This window comes from Solanum lycopersicum, chromosome 6, assembly GCF_036512215.1.
Source record: "Solanum lycopersicum chromosome 6, SLM_r2.1".
Taxonomy (NCBI): Eukaryota; Viridiplantae; Streptophyta; class Magnoliopsida; order Solanales; family Solanaceae; genus Solanum; species Solanum lycopersicum.
The window spans coordinates 34015782-34036354 of NC_090805.1; the positions used below are offsets into that span (position 1 = coordinate 34015782).

The 20573-nt window shown below is 34.2% G+C and overlaps 1 long non-coding RNA gene and 1 pseudogene across 1 annotated transcript; one reads left to right on the forward strand and one right to left on the reverse strand.

Moving 5' to 3' along the window:
• Window positions 1-2918: 2918 nt before the first annotated feature.
• Window positions 2919-5851, reverse strand: LOC101249927 (jasmonoyl--L-amino acid synthetase JAR6-like; annotated as a pseudogene).
• A 12067-nt stretch (window positions 5852-17918) lies between these two features.
• LOC112941679 (uncharacterized) lies at window positions 17919-19158 on the forward strand. Its single transcript, XR_003247185.2, has 3 exons — window positions 17919-18086; window positions 18574-18649; window positions 18730-19158. It is a non-coding gene; the product is annotated as an uncharacterized lncRNA (long non-coding RNA).
• Window positions 19159-20573: the final 1415 nt, after the last annotated feature.

A 20573-nucleotide genomic window follows, 5' to 3' on the forward strand; every position in this document is an offset into this window, starting at 1 on the left:
AACATAAACTGCAAGAATAACAAACTCTGACGTTGTTTTCTTAATAAAAATGCAAGGACAAATGACATCATTCATATAATCTTGTTTTATCAAGTACTCACTGAGATTATTATACCACATGTGTCCTGATTGTTTTAAGTCGTATAATGACTTTTGTAATCTGATTGAACACATTTCCTGAGGTTATGAACTATATGCTTCACTCATTTTAAGTCCTTCTGAAATTTTTAATTAACTTAATTATCAAGCGTACCTTAAAGATAAGATGTGACTATATCCATTAGATGTATTTCAAAATTTTCATGAACAACTAAACTGATGAGATATCGAAAAGTTATTGCATCCATAACTGGTGAATATCTTTCTTCATGGTCGACACCGGGTCGTTGAGAGAATTGTTGCGCAATAAGGTGTGCCTTGTATCTTACAATTTCATTTCACTTTCGCACAAAAATTTCATTTATAGCCAAACGATATTACAACATTTGGGATTTGGACTACAGGTCCAAAAACCTCAGGTTTAGTAAGTGAGTTCAATTCTAATTGAATTGCCTCTTGCCATTTTGGTCAATCACATCTTCGTCGACATTCTTCGACAGATAAGAGTTCAAGATCCTCATTGTCTTGCATAATGTAAAGTGCGACATTATATGCAGAAACATTATCAACTATGATTTTAAATCGATCTAATCTTATCCTATCACCTTTATAACTTATTAAAAGTTCTTCATTCACTTGAATCTTGAGTTCACTAATCTCTTCTGGAATATCAGGATTAATCTAATCATGAATCTCTTCGTGAGATTCTTTTGTAGTGTCCTTTTTCATACTTCTTTTTCTAGGATTTTTATCCTTTAAAGGAAATGGTTTGCCACCCTTCAGGCGTGTTTCTGTTTCAGACACCATGATACTTGTTGATGGTCCTTTTGGGATGTCTATACGGATAGGCACATTTACTGCGGGAATATGTGACTTTGTAATCCTTTTCAAATCAGTGAATGCATATGAAATTTGATTTGCTATGTTTTGCAAATGGATGATCTTCCGGAACTCTTGTTCACACATGGGAAACGTGGGTCAAAATAAGATAATGATGAAACTTTCCACGCAATTTCACTTTTAAGTTCCTTTTTCTCTCCATCTAATTGCGAAAAATTTGTTTCATTAAATCGAAAATCTGCAAATCTTGCAGTAAATACATCTCTCGTCATTGGCTCAAGGTAGATAATTACGGAAGGTGAATCAAACCCAATATATATGCCTAACTTTCTTTGGGGGCCCATCTAAGTGCGTTGCGGTGTTGAACTGCACATATACAACATCCAAAAATTCATAGATCTGCAATATTTAGTTCATGATCAAATACTAATTGTGACGAAGAGTATTTATTATAATGAGTCGATCTGAGATGAACAAGTGATGTTGCATGTAAGATAGCATGGCCCCAAACAGTAGGGATTAACTTACCTTTGATAAGTAGAGGTTTTGCTATCAATTGTAAGAATTTAATAAATGACTTAGCAAGGCCATTTGAGTATGAACATGAGATACAAGATGTTCAACTTTTATTTCTATTGATAAGCAATAATCATTAAAAGCTTGGGATGTGAATTCTCCAGCATTATCAAGGCAAATTTTCTTAATGGGATAATTTGAAAATTGTGTTTTTTATCGTATTATTTGTGCCAATAATTTGCAAACGCCAGGTTGCGAGATGATAAGAGGCACACATGAGACTATCTTGAAGATGAATCAATTAAGACCATAAAATATTTAAACAACCCACTAGATGGGTGAATAGATTCACATATATCTCCATGTATACGTTTAAAAAATTGAGGGAATTTAATGTTAACCTTAATTGGTGATGACCTATAAATTTGCCTTGATAACAAGCAACACATGAAAATTCGTCACACGTAAGAATCTTCAGGTTCTTTAAAGAATGTCCATTTGAGTTTTTAATAAATCGTCTCATCATTATGCTCAGTCATGCCAAAGCACAATAATTTTCAGTTAGTAAACCTCTGGTTTATGATAGAATGTGCTTCAAATGTACTTATTTTTGCATAACATAAGCCAGAAGATAAACTTGTATAATTTCTCCAAAATATATTTTTGATTTGAGACAATCTTGATAATACCAAGGTACTCAACATTCATTTTATTGATCCTCTAACATGATATCCATTTTGGCGAATATCTTTAATATTTAACAGGTTTCTTGGGGATTTAGAAGAGAACAATGCATCTATTATAACACGTTTTGTCCCCTTAGGCAGAGGAAGATAGTAGTTTTTTCTGAGCCTTTTATTAAGTTTGAATTACCAGAAATTGTAGTAATATTTCCTTTTTTTTCTAAGCAAGTAAGAGCAGTATTTCTAATCTTTGAATATGACATGCATTGTTCCACTATCAATTACACAAATATATTCATGACTGATCATTGATTCAAACGAAGTTTGTGGCATATCCATATTTTCTTGAAAAATAAATATAAACAAAGTAAAATATTACTATTGAACAAGGTTATTATATTTACAAGAATTAGAAAAACACAAACAAACAGAAAAGGAAATTATGTAGATTATCGCGCGATCGTCACTAATCATTTTTTCTTCAGGGAATACAAAGAAATCAGCTACATCTAGAAGCATAGAATCAACATTTGCTTCTGCATTATTATAAATTTTATGCATGAGTTTAACATTATCTTCGAGAGAAAGTTTGCAACTGTACTATTATTACCCCTTTTCAAGGATGCCTGATAGAGCTGAACCAGACGTTTAGATGATCGGCAAGTACGCGACCAGTGTCCCATTCCTCCACATCTATGACATACACTTTCTAAAATTTTCTTTTGTATACTTCTTGTCTTTCACTTTTTCTTTTATATTGTTGGTCATTTTTAGGTGCAAGACAACCATACTGATTATAATTTGGAAAGATACATATATAAATTTAACAGAAAGCAGTACTGTAATAGCTCTTAACAACATTATTAGACAATATTTTGATCAATGAGCTATTTTTTGGACCGACACATCTAGGGGTTTTGAACTGGCTCACTGCACCTCCTAATCCAACGAAATGATCCAATATCTTATGAAAGGTTCCCCTCTTCACAATCGTCAGTTCAAGTGCTCCAATTGCATTCACTTTCCTGGAGCTCACGTAGCCTGCATCCAGGAATGATTTGTCCAGACAATTGCAGCACTCTTGCAATATTTTATCTGTTGCTTCCCCACTCAGTTCCCAGAAGATGACGTAGTGTCCTGGATCAGCTGAGATGTTGACATGGCTTGTGAAGTCCACCACTTCTAGTATTTCGTCAACTAAGTGCTTGCCTGCAGCTTCCACGGCTAGTTGCAAATCTTTCTCAGTGTTCTTGTCTATGTTAATGCTCAGCAAAAGGTCCTTTCTGCAAACAAACTGGAGTTCTGGAGTTCCATTGTGAAATCCTTTAATCTTGACAACATCACCTAGTCTGAAACGATATAAACCTGCATATATAAATGCATAACTCTCATCAATTATACTGTCAGTACATATAGCTAAACTCGTATATGACGCAATAGATAGACTGGTAGCTTATTATTTTTGAATAAATTTGTTAAGTGTAGTAGATGTGGAACAACTAGAAAGAACTTAGAAGGAAGATAGCAAAAGATTCCGGTATATAGTAGTACTCAAACAACAAATGGAAATTGGTCAAAAGGAAATAAATATCAAGCACATGCAAGTATTTGCAGAACAAATGAGTACAACATAACATAGACAAAAACATGTTAAATCCAGAATAAGGCGTAAAAACAAACAATAAATCTTTTCTATCTAAGCATATGTACGTGACCATGTTTCCTGGAATATTGCCATTAATAACGATGACTAAGGATGATTCTAAGCGCCACAAGTCTAAGGTGAAAGGAATTGACTCATTCAGCTGAATTACATGGAAGTCACTAATTAGAGCAAATCGTTCACCGGGGAGAATCACAGAATAAATTAGACTATGTTCTCCCATATATGACCAATGATCGCAGGTTTAGCATGTTATGTTCACTCCATAATTCATATATGAAGAGAGACCACAATTTGATGAGCATAGAATGTTCAAGAAAAGACGTGCAAGAAAATTGTACCTGCGAAATTGGTGAAGACAATTTCATACTCTTCACCAAGTTTAACTTCAGTCAACCCAACTGTAGAATTTGCTTGCTCCATGCCAATGAGATTTTCCTTGAGTGGGAGAAATTCAAAATAGGCAATATTTGGTAACACTGCATAAGTAACCATCTCAGGGGGCAATTTTGGGTTAACGTTTACTCCGATACATCCTTCAGAAGAACAATAATCTGCACTCAATAGAGGTAATTCCCCTGCATAGTGCCTCAGTTTCTTTAAGTAAGGCTCCATGGAACCTGTCATGACACCATGAATGTACTTTGTATTCGGGAAGAGTTCAGGAATCAAGCCGTACCAATTGCTTAAACTTGAGCATTTGATATAAATTGTTTCAGCCAATTCTGGATCAGGCTTCAACAATTTTGACATGGCCAATCTTATGGACGGGACAGTGACTCTGCTTGATAAGTCTCCTTCCCTTATGTCAACAACAAGTGCTTCCCATATTTGTTCGAAAGATTGAAAAGCATGGACAATGCTATGTGCAAACATAGACGAAACAACTAGAACTTCATCGCGGAAAATGAGACCACACATAAGGTGACAGTACAAGGATTGTTGAAAATCAGGACCAACTGTTACTTCATCAGGACTACAAACTGGGATAGCCATTGTCTTCACTGTCTTCTGGAATTGTGCATTTCTAAACACATTAGTACTGGCTGTTCCAGCTGCCAAACCACCTTTAGTTTTAAACTGCTTGCTGCTGTAAAAAAATGCAAAGCCTTTCCATTCCCAATTGGAAATTCTCTTATAGAGAAGAAAGAAAAAAACAGAACTATTATTATGTTTGTTTGTAGCACACACTAAAAATTGAACCAATAGTTCCTTTTCTTTTCTAAGAGTTGAAAAGTGTGACAGAAGTTAGGTAAAGGTCCCTCCATCTTTCACCATTTATGACCAAAAAGAAACTTCATGAACCAACAAGCAAATTACATGAGAAAAAAGACAGAGAAGAAAATGACAAATTACCTATTCCTAAAGGCAAAAGAAAGCTTGAATATCTGCATGGCGGAATTCACCAATACATCATTGAAAGGTACAAACTTTGGCTTCCCTTGGGTAGTACCAGAACTGCAAATCAACCATTATATTTCCTTAGTAAACTTCTTTAAACATACAACAATATACAAACCCACTACACTCTCACAAGTGGAATCTAAGTAGAATATAGCGTATGCAAACCTTATCCTCACTAGTTTCCGATATATAGACCATCAATTCAAGGAAAACACATAAAAGCAAATCGAAAAAGAATAACTAAAGTGAAGGGATCATAACAAAGTATCACAGAAAGCATGATAGTAACAGAAATCGACAGACAAGAAGCATCAACCCTAAAAAAGAAGAGAAACTTTTTTGCTTACCTCAAAGAGATGACTTGAATGGGCTTTCCAGTAAGAATAGGTGAAAGATCACCATCAACAATTCTTTGAATGTAAGGATCCAAATCATTGTGACTGACAATGGGGACACAAGCCTTAAAAGTCTCAACATCAGTTCTGCCATTTAGACCCCATTGCTTCAAATACTCTGTTCCCTCATTTTCTTTCAGAATTTTCCGAAGTATCTCTTCTTGAATCCTCCCAGCATCTTTTGTCATTAACTCAAAATCCCCAATCACTTGTTCTGCATCAAATTTCTTCTCGATATATTCCATCATCCTCACAATCAAGACTTTAACGTTAAATAATAGCAATCAAGTAAAAACTATCAAGAGTTCTCAATTTGAAAGATACGGTTGGGGGTTAAGAAGAATTTAAGCAAGTTGAACTATACTACTCCATAGTTATTACTAACTTCAATGCAACTTACCTCGGGACAATACACTTTTGGCACGGATTTAGCATGACACTGTGAAATAACAGAAGTCTTTTGGCTCCAAAACCACCTAAATTTCCCTCCAAAAAAAGGAAAACCACTTTTGACTTTTTATTTATTTATTTTACTCATTTTATTTCATACACCTTACTCTTTCATCATCTTTACTTTCTTTTTTACTTAATTCATTTTATCTCTCATTCTAGAAAATATTTCTTAATTTTCTTATTTTTTATTGACTTAAATATTTTAGAAAATATTTCTCAAATAAACTTACTTTCCTCAAATAATAATTTTTTTCTTACCTCACTCTGTTCTCCAACCCTCTCATTTTTAAAATAATCAATCTATTTTGTTACAACACCCAAACTAGTCGATCCCCCAACAAAAGAAAATTAACAATTTAAAATTTTATTTTTGAAAAACAATTCAAAGTTAGATTATTTACCTCGCTCAACTCCTGACAGTCGCACGTCCTCTTTCCACAAGAAAAATTAAAAGTTGAATTTAAAAAAAATAATTAAATATTCATTTTGTTAGTCCCACATACCCAACCATCTACTACACACCCCACCCCACCCATCCCCCCAACCCCAAGAAAATAAATTAAAAAAATTATATTTTAAAAAGATATTTTTCATTGTATTCTTATATATATATATATATATATATATATATATATATATATATATATATATATATATATATATATATATATATAGAGAGAGAGAGAGAGAGAGAGAGAGAGAGAGAGAGAGAGAAACACTAGTAAAACTATTCGTGCTTGACGCGATTGTAATGAAAATTAATAAATTAATTTATTTGATCATTTATAAAAAATAATTCTATGGATTACTAAATTTTAATTATAATGAAGTTGTATGAAAATTTATTTTCAAGCCAATGACATAAAAGACAACACAATTTTGCCTTCATATGAAACATGATATGTTTTTTCAATATGCTAAATAGACGTTATATGCATATGGTAGAACAAACAATTTAGAGGTCATTGTAGACAATAAATTCGTGTCGAGAAAACAATATTTAAGAACGAAAAATTATAGTAACAACCCTATTTATTATTTCAAATTGCGAGTGTTACAATCTCTATGATTCCTCTGAAATCGCCTTTTCAAATATAAATTCAAGGGATTTAAAGCTTGTTCTTAGTTCCCCGATGAACTTGAACTTGAACTTGACCTTTATCTTGATCTTGACATTTTCTTGAATTCAAAGGCTACAAGCTTGTTCTTGAATACGATGGTCCTGATGTTGATCGTTCTTGAACTTGAATGCTTGAATTCTTAAACTTGTAGTTTTATAGAGAATTTTATCGTGTTTGTACCATGGATTCTCTCTAACTTCTTGTTTAGAATTTTCTCTCCTTTTCTGAATTATGAGAACCCCTATTTATAGTTTTAGAATAGAGGAGTTGTGATTGGGACAGGATTCCCTTCAGCCAATCAGATTTAAGTGACATGGCATATGCGTTTTATGAAGCGGACTTGTCATTTTTGACACGCGTCATGATTCTATTGGCTTGTTGTTTGACTTGGCATGCCACATTATTTGCCCACGTGGCACCAATATGGGCCCTTAGAATGAGATGAAATTTGGCTTAGTAATGGGGTTCATCTGTTTTAACCAAAAAAAATTAATTTGGACTTTAATTAATTGCACCCCCGTCATTGCACAAGAGTCTGATCTTGACGAGTGAAAGGCTTTGACTGTTGCCTCAAAAAATGCTTATTGGCGTCATGCTATGGATGACGAGTTTAAGGCTTTGACTGATCAGAAAACTTGGGTTCTTGTACCTAAGCCCCATGGGCGGCACCCAGTGGGCTGTAAATGGGTGTACAAAATTAAACACAATGCAGACGGCAGTATTTCCAGGTACAAGGCTCGTTTGGTTGCTAAAGGCTACAATCAGGAGTATGGGCTTGATTACTCCGAGACATTCAGTCCTGTTATTCGGCAGGAAACCATTCGCCTGGTACTGTCACTCGCTGTGCGCAATAAGCTAATATCAAAACCATTAGGTCAGATAATGGCCTTGAGTTTTTCAATAACCAATGTCATACATTGTTATATTCTCTTGGGATTGTTCATTAAAGACCTTGTGTACATACCCCTCAGCAAAATGACATTGCTGAGAGGAAGCACAAATATCTTTTTGAAATGGCTAGAGCCCTTAGATTTCAAGCTCATGTACCACTAAAATACTGGGGAGAATGTGTCTTCACTGCTACTTCTCTGATTAATAGATTGCGCTCCACTGTCCTCAACGGAAAGTCACCTTATGAAATCCTTCATAAACACCCTCCTAATCTGCATCATGTGAGAGTGTTTGGGTATTTACGTTATGTTGCTACACTAGATGTCATTGAAATTTTTTTTTACCTAAAGTCATTCCTTCCATTTTCATGGGCTACTCAGACACACAAAAGGGTTCATGTTGAGCAGTTAACAAAATGTACAACTGTCGATTAGTGATTAGTTAACAATTTTGAGTTAGTTAGAAAGTAGTTAGTTGATTCTTTAATGTAAAGGATATATATATTAGAAGGATTAGTGATGTTAGAGTTAAGTCTTTCAGTTTTACAACGTGTATTGTGTGATCATCTTGCTGAAAGGAATCAAAGCTTTCTTTTCTCTCCATTGTTGATCTTCCTTACTTTCTTCTTCTATTCTCCATTGTTGATCAGTTGATCAACTTAACATGGTATCAGAGCAGGAGGAGGAAGAGTCTAGAAGCTGTGAACTGGTCTTCATCTTCTACAAATTTTTTTTTGGATTTACGAAGGACTCAGTTGGATTTGATCCATGGCGATCGATGATGATTCACTGGGAGGAACAAGCAGCAGAACACAAGGTGAAACTGCTGGGAATTTGGTGGTGATTGATCACAATCATCCACTATATTTGAGCTCTTCAGATGTACCTGGAGCTCTATCTGTGGGAATTCAATTGACAGGAATGGAGAACTATACACTGTGGAGCAGAGCTATGGAGATCGCATTACTTGGACGAAACAAGATAGGCTTTATAGATGGATCTGTTTTACGTACTAATTTCGAAGGGAATTTGAAAAAAATTTGGGATCGATGCAATGCCATTGTTATCTCTTGGCTTACCTGCAATGTCAGTAAGGAGTTGCTTAGTGGCATCTTGTACTCGCCTAGTGCACATCAGGTATGGCTTGACCTCAAGGAGAGATTTGACAAGATAAATGGATCGAGACTGTATCAATTGCATAGGAACATATTCACTCTAACACAGGGAGTATTGAGTGTCTCTGCTTATTACACAAAATTAAAGAATCTATGGGATGAATATGATTCGATTTTGCCTCCACCAAGTTGTGATTGTAACAAATCTAAGGAGTATGTTGAGCAATTACAGTATCAACGATTGTTGCAGTTTTTGATGGGGTTGAACGATGGCTATTCATCAGCTAGAGGTCAAATTCTAATGATGAACAATTTACCAAATGTTAATCAAGCATATGCTCTAGTGATCCAGGATGAAAGTCAAAGAGGAATTGCAGGCAATATCAGTGAAGGAATTGAATCCTTAGCTATGTATACTGCCAGGAATAATAGACAATCTCAGAATTCAAAGAAAGGTTACCACACACTATATTGTGATTATTGTAACATGAAAGGTCATGATAGGGCTAACTGCAATAAGCTAAAGAAATGTGATAATTGTCATGCAACTGGGCATGTGAAAGACAATTGCTACTTGTTGATTGGTTATCCAGAAAATTTCAAAGGAAGGAAGAAGGTTAACTCTGTCAATGCAGGAGGAGTACAGCTGCAAGAAGCATTGGATAATGCAGGAAAGAGTGCTATGAATTCACGACTACATGATGAGAAGGTTCACATGGATAGAGCATTGCAAGGACATGAAGAAAGTTATGGTGATATACCTAACCAGCTAGGGAAGCTAATACACAAGGCAACACCTACACAGTTTCAACAAATGCTTGGAATCTTGCAAGGCAATAAGGAGTTCTTGAATCCTCAAAGCTGTGTTAATCTGGCAGGTAATCCCAATTGTTGTTTGAAGTGGATTATAGATACTGGAGCATCAAATCATATGATCAATAATCATACATTTTTACATAATAAACACACAATACATAGCACAGGGCAGGTACAATTACCCACAGGAGAATCAGCTACTGTATCCCACATTGGAAGTTTACAATTGAATGCTACTGAAGTGATCAGTAATGTTTTGTGTATACCAACCTTCAGGTTTAATCTGTTGTCTGTGAACAAGCTGACAAGGGAATTAAACTGTTGTGTTTCTTTCTTTCCTACACATTGCATTTTTCAGGACCTCTCATCTGGGAAGGTCAAGGGGATTGGTAAAGTGGAAGAAGGTTTGTATGTGATGCACTGGAACTGGAATGAGACACCACAAGGAAACAACTCTCTCATAATGTCTGCAATAAAAGAGGGAGCTGGAGATCCAGCACTTTGGCAAAGAAGATTGGGACATGTTCCAATGAAAGTGCTTAGGAAGATTAAAGAGTTCAACACTAATAGTAATTTTACTATTGATCATTGTCATATTTGTCCACAAGCTAGACAAACAAGGATGCCTTTTCCAAATAGTAGTACCAATGTAAATGTTGTTTTTGATTTGATACATATGGATGTTACTCATGATGGAATGAAATATTTTCTCACACTAGTTGATGACAAGTCTAGATGGACATGGACTTTCTTGATAAGATTGAAGTCTGATGTAGTTGTTGTTCTGAAACATTTCTTGATAATGATAAGAAATCAGTTTGGCAAGTGTGTTAAAGTGTTTAGATCTGATAATGGAGGTGAGTTTATGAATGCTACTTGTTATGATCTGTTTATGTCACATGGCATTGTTCATCAAAGATATTGTCCACATACTCCTCAACAAAATGGAGTTGCAGAAAGAAAACACAGGCACCTATTGGAAACAGCAAGGGCCATTAAGCTTCAAGGTTACTTGCCAAACAGATTCTGGGGGGTATGTATAGAAGCTGCTACATACATTATCAACAGGATTCCTTTGTCTGCACTGAAAGATAAAACACCATTTGAGATAATGTACAATCGACAACCATTATTATCACATCTCAGAGTGATAGGATGTCTTGGATTTGCTACAAACTTGGATAAAGGTGATAAGTTTGAGCCTAGAGCTAGAAGAGCTGTGTTGATGGGATATGCTGTGAATTAGAAGGGATATAAACTGTTAGACATTGCATCACAGACATTTTTTGTCAGCAGGGATGTTGTTTTTTATGAACAAGAGTTTCCTTTTCAGTCATCAAGTCTTGGACAAGCAGATGATTCAGACATTATATTGTCATACTCAAATAATGATGATTCACACCTTGTGTTATTTTAAGGGATGACATGCATGAGACTGAGTTACCTCAACATCTTATCTCTGAAGCCTCAGATAATAGGTCTGAAGATGAAGTTATTCCACAGATACCACAATCTGATGATGTTAACATCAGAAAATCACACAGAACAAGCAAGCCTCCTATATGGCATGCAGACTACATTCTATCAAAAAATAGTAAAGCTGGACAGTGTTTGTATCCGATTGAAGATGTCATGGATTATTGTAGCATTACACCATCCTACAAGAGTTTTATCAGTAAGTTTTCTCAAGAAAGGGAACCTACATCTTATCAAGAAGCAGTTCATGATCCTAGATGGATTGAAGCCATGAGACTTGAGATACAGGCCTTGGAGGACAATCACACATGGGAGATCACTAAGTTACCTAAGGACAAGAAAGCAATAGGATGCAAATGGGTATACAAGATCAAATATAAGGCTGATGGAGACATTGATAGATTTAAAGCTCGATTGGTAGCCAAGGGCTATAATCAAAAGGAAGGTCTGGATTATCAAGAGACTTTCTCACCTGTTGTGAAGATGGTGACTGTGAGGACTGTCATAGCCTTAGCTGCTGCAAAGCAGTGGCACATTCATCAAATGGATGTTTTCAATGCATTTCTTCAAGGTGATTTGAATGAGGAGGTTTATATGGGATTGCCTTTGGGTTGTGTCCATACAAGTGAGCAGGGGTTAGTGTGCAGGCTCACAAAGTCACTTTATGGACTTAAACAAGCCAGCAGGCAATGGAATATAAAATTGACTACAACATTGATCAACTCAGGATTTAGACAGAGTCATCATGATTACTCTTTATTCACAAAGCATCAAGGAGACAGTTTGGTGGTGTTACTAGTTTATGTTGATGATCTCCTAATCAAAGGTAATGATCACAAGATGATTTTAGAGACAAAAGGAATCCTCAAAGACAGCTTCAAAATCAAGGATTTAGGAGAATTGAGATACTTCCTAGGGATTGAATTTGCCAGAAACAGTACTGGAATCCTTATGCATCAGAGGAAATATTGTCTTGAGCTAATCTCAGACATGGGATTGTCAAGTTTGAAACCTTTTGGAGCACCTATTGAGTTGAATAAAAGGTTGACAACTACAGAATTTGATCTACATTTTTCCCCTGCTGATAAGCATGACAAATTATTGAAGGATCCTGGAGTGTATCAGAAATTGATTGGAAGATTGCTTTATCTTACCATAACAAGACCAGACATTGCATTTTCAGTGCAACTTCTAAGTCAATTTATGCATAGTCCAAAAACATCTCATATGGATGCAGCAATGAGAGTGGTTAGGTACATAAAACAGTCACCAGGTCTAGGAATTTTCATGACAAGTGCTGTTGACAATCAGTTGAAGGCCTATTGTGATGTAGATTGGGCATCATGTCCAAACAATAGGAAGTCGATAACTGGCTACATAGTTACTTATGGAGAATCACTAATATCTTGGAAGTCCAAGAAACAAAGCACCATTTCAAGAAGTTCAGCCGAGGCAGAATACAGAAGCTTGGCTTCAACAGTTGCAGAAATTGTATGGTTGGTTGGAATATTGAAGGAACTAGGAATGCAAGTTGAGTTACCTGTGCTTATACACACTGATAGTAAGTCAGCTATACAGATAGCAGCCAATCCAGTTTTTCATGAACGAACTAAACACATAGATATTGACTGTCACTTTATTAGAGAGAAGATTCAGTTAGGATTGGTTCAACCAGTGTATTTGAATACATCAGAGCAACCTGCAGACTTGCTCACAAAAGGCCTTACATGTGCACAACACAGATATCTAATTACCAAGCTAGGAATGAAGAATGTTTTTCATACACCTAGCTTGAGGGAGGATGTTGAGCAGTTAACAAAATGTACAGCTGTCGATTAGTGATTAGTTAACAATTTTGAGTTAGTTAGAAAGTAGTTAGTTGATTCTTTAATGTAAAGGATATATATATTAGAAGGATTAGTGCTGTTAGAGTTAGTCTTTCAGTTTTACAACGTGTATTGTGTGATCATCTTGCTGAAAGGAATCAAAGCTTTCTTTTCTCTCCATTGTACTTTCTTCTTCTATTCTCCATTGTTGATCAGTTGATCAACTTAACAGTTCAAACTATATAACATTGCCAATGACACTTTTTTTTGTCAGTAGAGATGTTCTTTTTAAGGAATACATTTTTCCTTTTCAGCATCCCAAACACACTTTTCTAACCTCTCTTCCACCTCCTCATTCTTCTGCATTTCCTAGTCCTCTTTCTGCTTTTCCTCATCCTGTAGATGACTCTTTTCCTCATCCTGCAGATGACTCTTCTTATCATGCAGCTGACTCTTTTCCTATTGTTTCTTCTCCTGCTCCTTCAGCCTCTTCTGAGCTCCCTTCTCCATCTTCTCTCACTAATTCATCACCCATTTCAGCTCCACAAAGAAGGTCTACTAGAGCCATGAAACCTCCCATTTGGCACACTGATTATGTCACTTCTTCCAAGTCTGTTCATCCTATTTTTAACTTCATCCTTTGTTCCAATCTCCATTCTCCTTATAGGTCTTATCTCACCACTCTATGCTCTTTTACTGAACCCTATTCTTTTGAGCAAGCTTACAAGGATAGTAGTACGACAACATAAAATAGCAGAAGTCATACAATAAACATTAAATGAAAATTAGCACCTCGATCTGTGAAATAGAGTACGACCTATAGTAAATTTCTTTTGCATATTCTTCCAAAGTTCATAAATGATAAAATGGAGGTAAGAATGCAATATGATGCCAAGTAAGTGAAAATTTCACAGTCGAGGCCTAGGGGGACTGAAATCATCGATGTTTAACTTGATGATTTGAAACCAAAATCTTATCCTTCAATAGAATTGTTTATATTGTTTGTTGAAGGTGCAGAGTTCAGCTTTGTAAAGTAGTATAGTAACCACTTCGAGAGCCATCATGTTTTGAACCTTTCTTGTTTCCACTGTATTATTTTTTTCTTATAATCTATTTGAATCTCAATTTTCTCAGTTATCTTTTGAAGCTATATTTGGAGCTACTGAATTTATTTCAACATTTTTGGAGGTAAATGAATTTAAAATAGAGATTCTAATAGATCTACACTTATTTTGGTTTCCTTTCTCATTTTTCATTTATGTTGGTCAATTATTTTGCATTAAACAAATTCCAAAGAAAACAAGAAGTTATAAGAAACTTTTGAAAATGCATCCAAAATCCTTCTAGTGTTCTCTGATCAACACAGAGTCTACGTTAGTTATTACTTATTAGGCATGCTTTGTGATTTTCAATAAGGCTATTTGTTATCTTATGTGTAACAGTTATTCACTATAGACTTTTTTGAATAACTTTCGCAAAATCATGGCTATTCCTTTGATTATGCATCCCATCCGATCTGTTGCCTCAATTTTTTTCAAGAGACAATTCATTCTCTCCTTCCTCCTTTTTGTAATTTCTTTTCAATTTGGTTTCTCATTTCGCTTTCTGCTACCACTAAAGTTCCTTTCATTTCTCTTATGTAATTGATATTTGTAACTTTCAAAAAAAAAATTCTTATAAAATAAAAAGATTAGGCTCTGTATTTCCTCATAAAACAAAGCATGTTTGACATTCTGTCAGTTTCTATGTAAAAAATGGATAATCACAAGAAATTGATTATCAGAATTGTGTTTCAACTAATATAATATACACATGTATTGTTACTTGTGATCATGTGGCCTAAGTTGGTTATTTTTAACTTTTTATTACCACCAAGGCTCTGTACGTGATCGAGCACATGCATCTTAGTGAATTTGTAGAAATTTGTGAGGGATTCTTGTTTTTTCTCCTCTTTTTATTCTGTTGTGGTTGAACTATTACTAGAAAATTAACTTAGCTATCACTGGATCACCTGCATCTTAGTGAATTCGTAGAAATTTTTGAAGGATTCGTATTTATTCTCTTCTCTTTTTATTCTATTGTGGTTGAACTACTACTAAAACTTTACTTAACTACCACAAAATACCATTGTGCCATGGTCATCAGAGGTACTACAACACCTCATTAACAACATTTTTAATATACAATCTGCTGACATTAGCTTTTGTAGTTCTGCACTCTAGAGCATAAGTCGTACAATTTATGGATAGATCAGATTATTTAAAATGTGTTTTATACGTAGGATTAGAGTCATCTACATTTTTTCCCTAAATGTTTGATTTGGTGCGACTTCTTTTTCTTGATATCCTAGAGTTCAAATAGTGACTTTTAATTGATTTCACAATACAAACATATGACAAAATAATGTAAACAAATTTGAAAGTTACATGCAACACAAATGTTGACAAATAAAGGCAGTGTGCTCCACGAACCTGGAATCATAAATGTAGAATAACGTGCCAATAGAAGTATGCTATGTCATACGGGATATGTACAAATAATACTAGAAAGCAACTACTTATATCGCAACAACTTGCTAAAGCAGCTGAATCATAAAGACGTGACTCTTGCAACATTCGGCTAATACATTGTTTTTTTTCTGAAGTTGAATCATGACGGAAATCAAAGTGTGCTTCCAACTTCTGATCCTTTGTTAGCTAGATGAAAGTCAAAAAAGTTAAATTTTCACATAATGTCGCTTGTATATAAAGATATACCTTCATAAATTGATTTACAGAATGATAACCTATTACTAAAGGAAGACTCTGCAATGTGCAACAAGATAGTGAAGCTTACATTTCATTTTTATTCATCCAACTGAATAGATTACTTACTTGCTTATAAAGTTGATACATATTCTTAACTTGAGGGTGATAGAAATGATGGATGATTGCACTCCATAGTCGAAGATTGATCCTGGAAAATATGATTTAATTGGCAAGTGTGATTTACCTCTTAAATTGAAAAGTTAAAAGTTCATTGACCTGGACACAAGCACCACAATAAAAAGTGAATTTTCTATTGTAGGTGTTCTGTGGTATAAGAAACTTCTCTGCTGATGTTCGCAGGTTAGCTTCATGTTCCCTATACAATAGGTGATTACATGTTCAACGGTGATACTTAGTAAAAGTAATTTTTCTTTCTTTTGGACATAATCACCACCCGAATAGATATTTTTACCAGATAATTTTAAATGACAGTTTCTTAAATGATACTTATTGAAATGAAGAAACAGTGTTGATTGATAAAAAAAAAAAAAAAAAAACTCTAATTTGAAGTTTTAGCACTTTGTGGTGTACTTTGACAAGGATAACCACATATTTTTTATGATTAATCCTAATCTTATAATGATAGTAACTTAAATTAAACTTCAGAAGGATATAAGGATTTTGATATTAGTTTTGTGACATCTTTTGAGTTATCTATTGATTTTTAGTTTTCTTTTTGTTGGTAACGAGAAAGAATAGAATGATATTCAACTGTTAAATTCCAAATTTGGAAGATGATTTCATCACTTGACGAGGACAAGGAGCAGTAATAAGAATCGCTATGATTATATGTTTAAAGTTCTACTTTCTTTATTAAGATGCATAGTGGACCTTTTGTTTCAGTTTCTTTATCGATTAGTTTGTGTGTTTGCATACTTCATATTATAGGTATCTCTTTACTTGAGGACTACAACTTTTTGACTTGACATTTTGTTGTATCTTGATATTAGCTCTCACACAAACAATATGATAGAAGACAAGAAGGTTTTCATCGTTGTATTAAGATGATAGGCTAAATTGATGGCAAATAAGTGGTTGATTTTGGAGTTGGAGATAATCATACTGAAAGAATGATTTTAATAATGGTTTTAAAGAAAAAAAAAAGTACTCACTAGTAGTAATAAGAATGACCTATTTCAGGTTGGTAAGAGGATAAGTTTCATTAGATGTGATTTCTTTTGTGCATATTAAGGGTGATGGAACTTCTCATTCAGAAATTAGAAGTTTAATTTGGTTACTTTAGTTGCACTGTAGTGTTGATTTCTTTGTTTTGCTTTAAAGTTTTGGTTTAGCTTCTTTCATTTTTGAGCTATTAAAGGTGGTGATCATTTTACTTAAATTATAAGTGTATACAAAATTCCATTGAAGGTTCTACGATAAAAGTAGCTTTTTGTATCAGAACATCCAATGATAAAGTTGCTTTAACTTGCTTGAACTCCGATCATGAATCAATGTTGCTAAAAAAAAAAAATTTAGGTCATTTTCACTCTGTTAATGGAATAGCTGTTACTAACTTTATAAGGCGCCACAGAAAAACCAAATTAGACCAGATTGTAGTAGCTTTCAATCGAGCATTTTCGTTCATGCATAAATGTCTTATTTGCATGTGCAATTTCTTGGCTGCCTGTATGCAGATGACATGTTCAGAGCAAAAGAACAAACTTCCATATCTGTAAAATACTGAAATGAAATTCAATCGGCGCAAAAAATATAAAGAAATATTAGGAACTTACGAATATTCTTTGGTACAAGGTGAAGAAGCACACACCTCTTTGTCAATGCGTGTGCTTACCTGTTGATACATTGAATTTCAGGGCAACTTCAAACACGGCCATCTCCACACCTCTGCTCTCTCTTCCTCTTCTCTTGTCATCAGCTGCATTCTATTTTTTGCTGGTTTGATATGAGAATGCTCTGACCTCTCCTTAACTGTTTATGAGTACTTTGCAGAGGCCTCATGCTTCCACGAGAACTAAGTTCATGTGAGTCTTCTCTTCTCTTTTTTGCCTAATAAGGAAACTATGCTCTTTTATGAGTTTTTTTTATAAGCTTGCATGCACCTCAACTGTTTCACCGACTTGATATCTTGGCCCTTATGTTGAATTTGATGAAGAAATGTTGTCCTTCTTAGTTTATGGTTTTCTCCTTAATGGTCAATTCTCACCTCATGAGCTAGCTTGTGTGCATTGAGTTAGGCAGAAGATCATTTTTCCATAGGCAACAATTATTTGAAAAGATTGTTACGCAGTTTTATCGAGGATTTCATAGATTAATATCAACCACCAGACATTTATTGATTGATTTATGCTGCTAAAGACTACTATATGTATTCCAAGTTTGGTCCACCACTCTTTCTTACTTGTTAAATTTCAATTGTTTTAAAGTTGAAATTATACCATAGGCACACTTGTATTATTCTGGTGACAATAGAAGTAATAACACTATTTTTTGTCGGTACATTGGGTGCAGATGTGCTGAAAAATTGAGTTCTTAAAAAACACAACAGAGAAGCCTCATCTTATTCCGAGAAATGTTTATAATAATGGTGAGATGAGGCATCAACTTTCATCAAATTGTGCAATTCCTTCTGTCACTTTTCAAGCTGTTTTTTGTTTGGTTTTGCAGCGAGTAGAGGATTTGAACTTAACATACTGAATAAAGAACAGATTCATATAAATGCAAGTTTTTGGTGTATAAGATACCGATAAAGATAAACAAGCTATTTCCAGCAGCCAATGTAGTGTTTCATGCACCACATACCTCTGCTAGGATCAGTACAATGCTTCACACCTACCAAGTAAAAATAAGATCTACTCTATATGCTAGGATGCAGAGGAATTTTCAAAAATACAAGTCTAAAGAATGTTGGTTACGACATATATGAAAATTTTACACGGCGAAAAGTCGTATAAATTTATTTATTTTAAAAAAATGCAAACAATGATACAACATGATCCTCGTGTATTGTAGAAAAATTATGGACAGGAGCTTTTGAGACTATTAGCCGTGAAAATAAATCTTGTGCTTCAACAAGTGAGAGAGTTTGAGATCTTATATTTATTTGGACATATCTTTGCATCAATATATCTGTAAATATGTAATCAAATAACTATGCAAATCATTCAAATAGATCAATTTAACGGGCCGTGCCTATCTAGTTTAGTAAAGAAATGAATCAACGTCAGTGCCAAATGACACCCCTGTCCCCCTTGATCCTATATTCCCCATTATATACTCTCCCTCTGTCTCATATTACTTGTCCACTTTTCATTTTAAATGCTCTACGAGAAATCATATATAAGAAAGATATTTTTATCTTTTATGGACATAGCTCACATGTTTGACCTTTTAACAAATTCTCGCATTCCAACATGCATTAGAGGTGTACAAAATTGAACCGAAAATCGAATCAAATCGAAAAAAAATCCTATTAGTGGTTTGGTTTGGTGTTGGATGAAAAAGCCCGACAATATTTAGGTTAATTTGATTTCAACTAAAAAAAATTAACCCGAGACCAAACCAACCCGACATTATATATATAATTTTAAAATTTTATTTTATATGTAAATTACTTACTTTTATATAATTTTTAAATATCTCTTATACTTTTTCATAGTTTTTATCTTTTAATATATTTATTTCATATTTGGAAGTTAGATTTCTTAATGATCTAATAAATATTATAGTACATACATGTTCGTAATTATAATAAAGTTTAAATAAAAATCAAATTAATACTAATGCAAAAAGAAAATCAATTCAACACTAAGAATGACAAATAATATTGAATATTTTTTTAAGTTTTACATGGATTTAGAAATTGAAATGCATGCTCTAATTTTACTTTCTTTAAATATTTAGTCATGTAACTAATGCTTACTAAACTTATTTTAGCATGATTTAGTACTTTAAATTATGATCAATTACATTATGACTTATTAATTTGCAATATTTGTTTTAAGCGATTTTATTATTAATTTTTTGTTGGATATTTTTAGTGTCATTAATCATATCATATTTTTTATTATTTTTTTGAGAAATAACTTAGATAGTAGTATTTTGATAGGACTAAAGAAATATTTAAAATACAAGTAAATTATATGTTTGTATGAATACTTTATTGAAAAAACCGAAGTTGGAAAACCCGAGTTATATTGGTTTGGTTTGGTTTATAAGTTCATACCTCGCAGAAAATTCTTGCATCGCGAGAAGATTTCCTACATCGCAGAAATGTATGCATCGCAAGAAGATTTCATACCTTGCGGAATTCATGCATCACTAGTTAATGTTCATGCGTCGCAAGAAGATTTCATACCTCGCAGAAAATTCATGCGTCGCGAGAAGATTTCATACCTCGCAGAAAATTCATGCATCGCGAGAAGATTTCGTACCTCGCAGAAATGTATGCATCGCCCAAGAAGATTTCATACCTTGCGAAATTTATCCATTGCGGAAAGATATTCATGCCC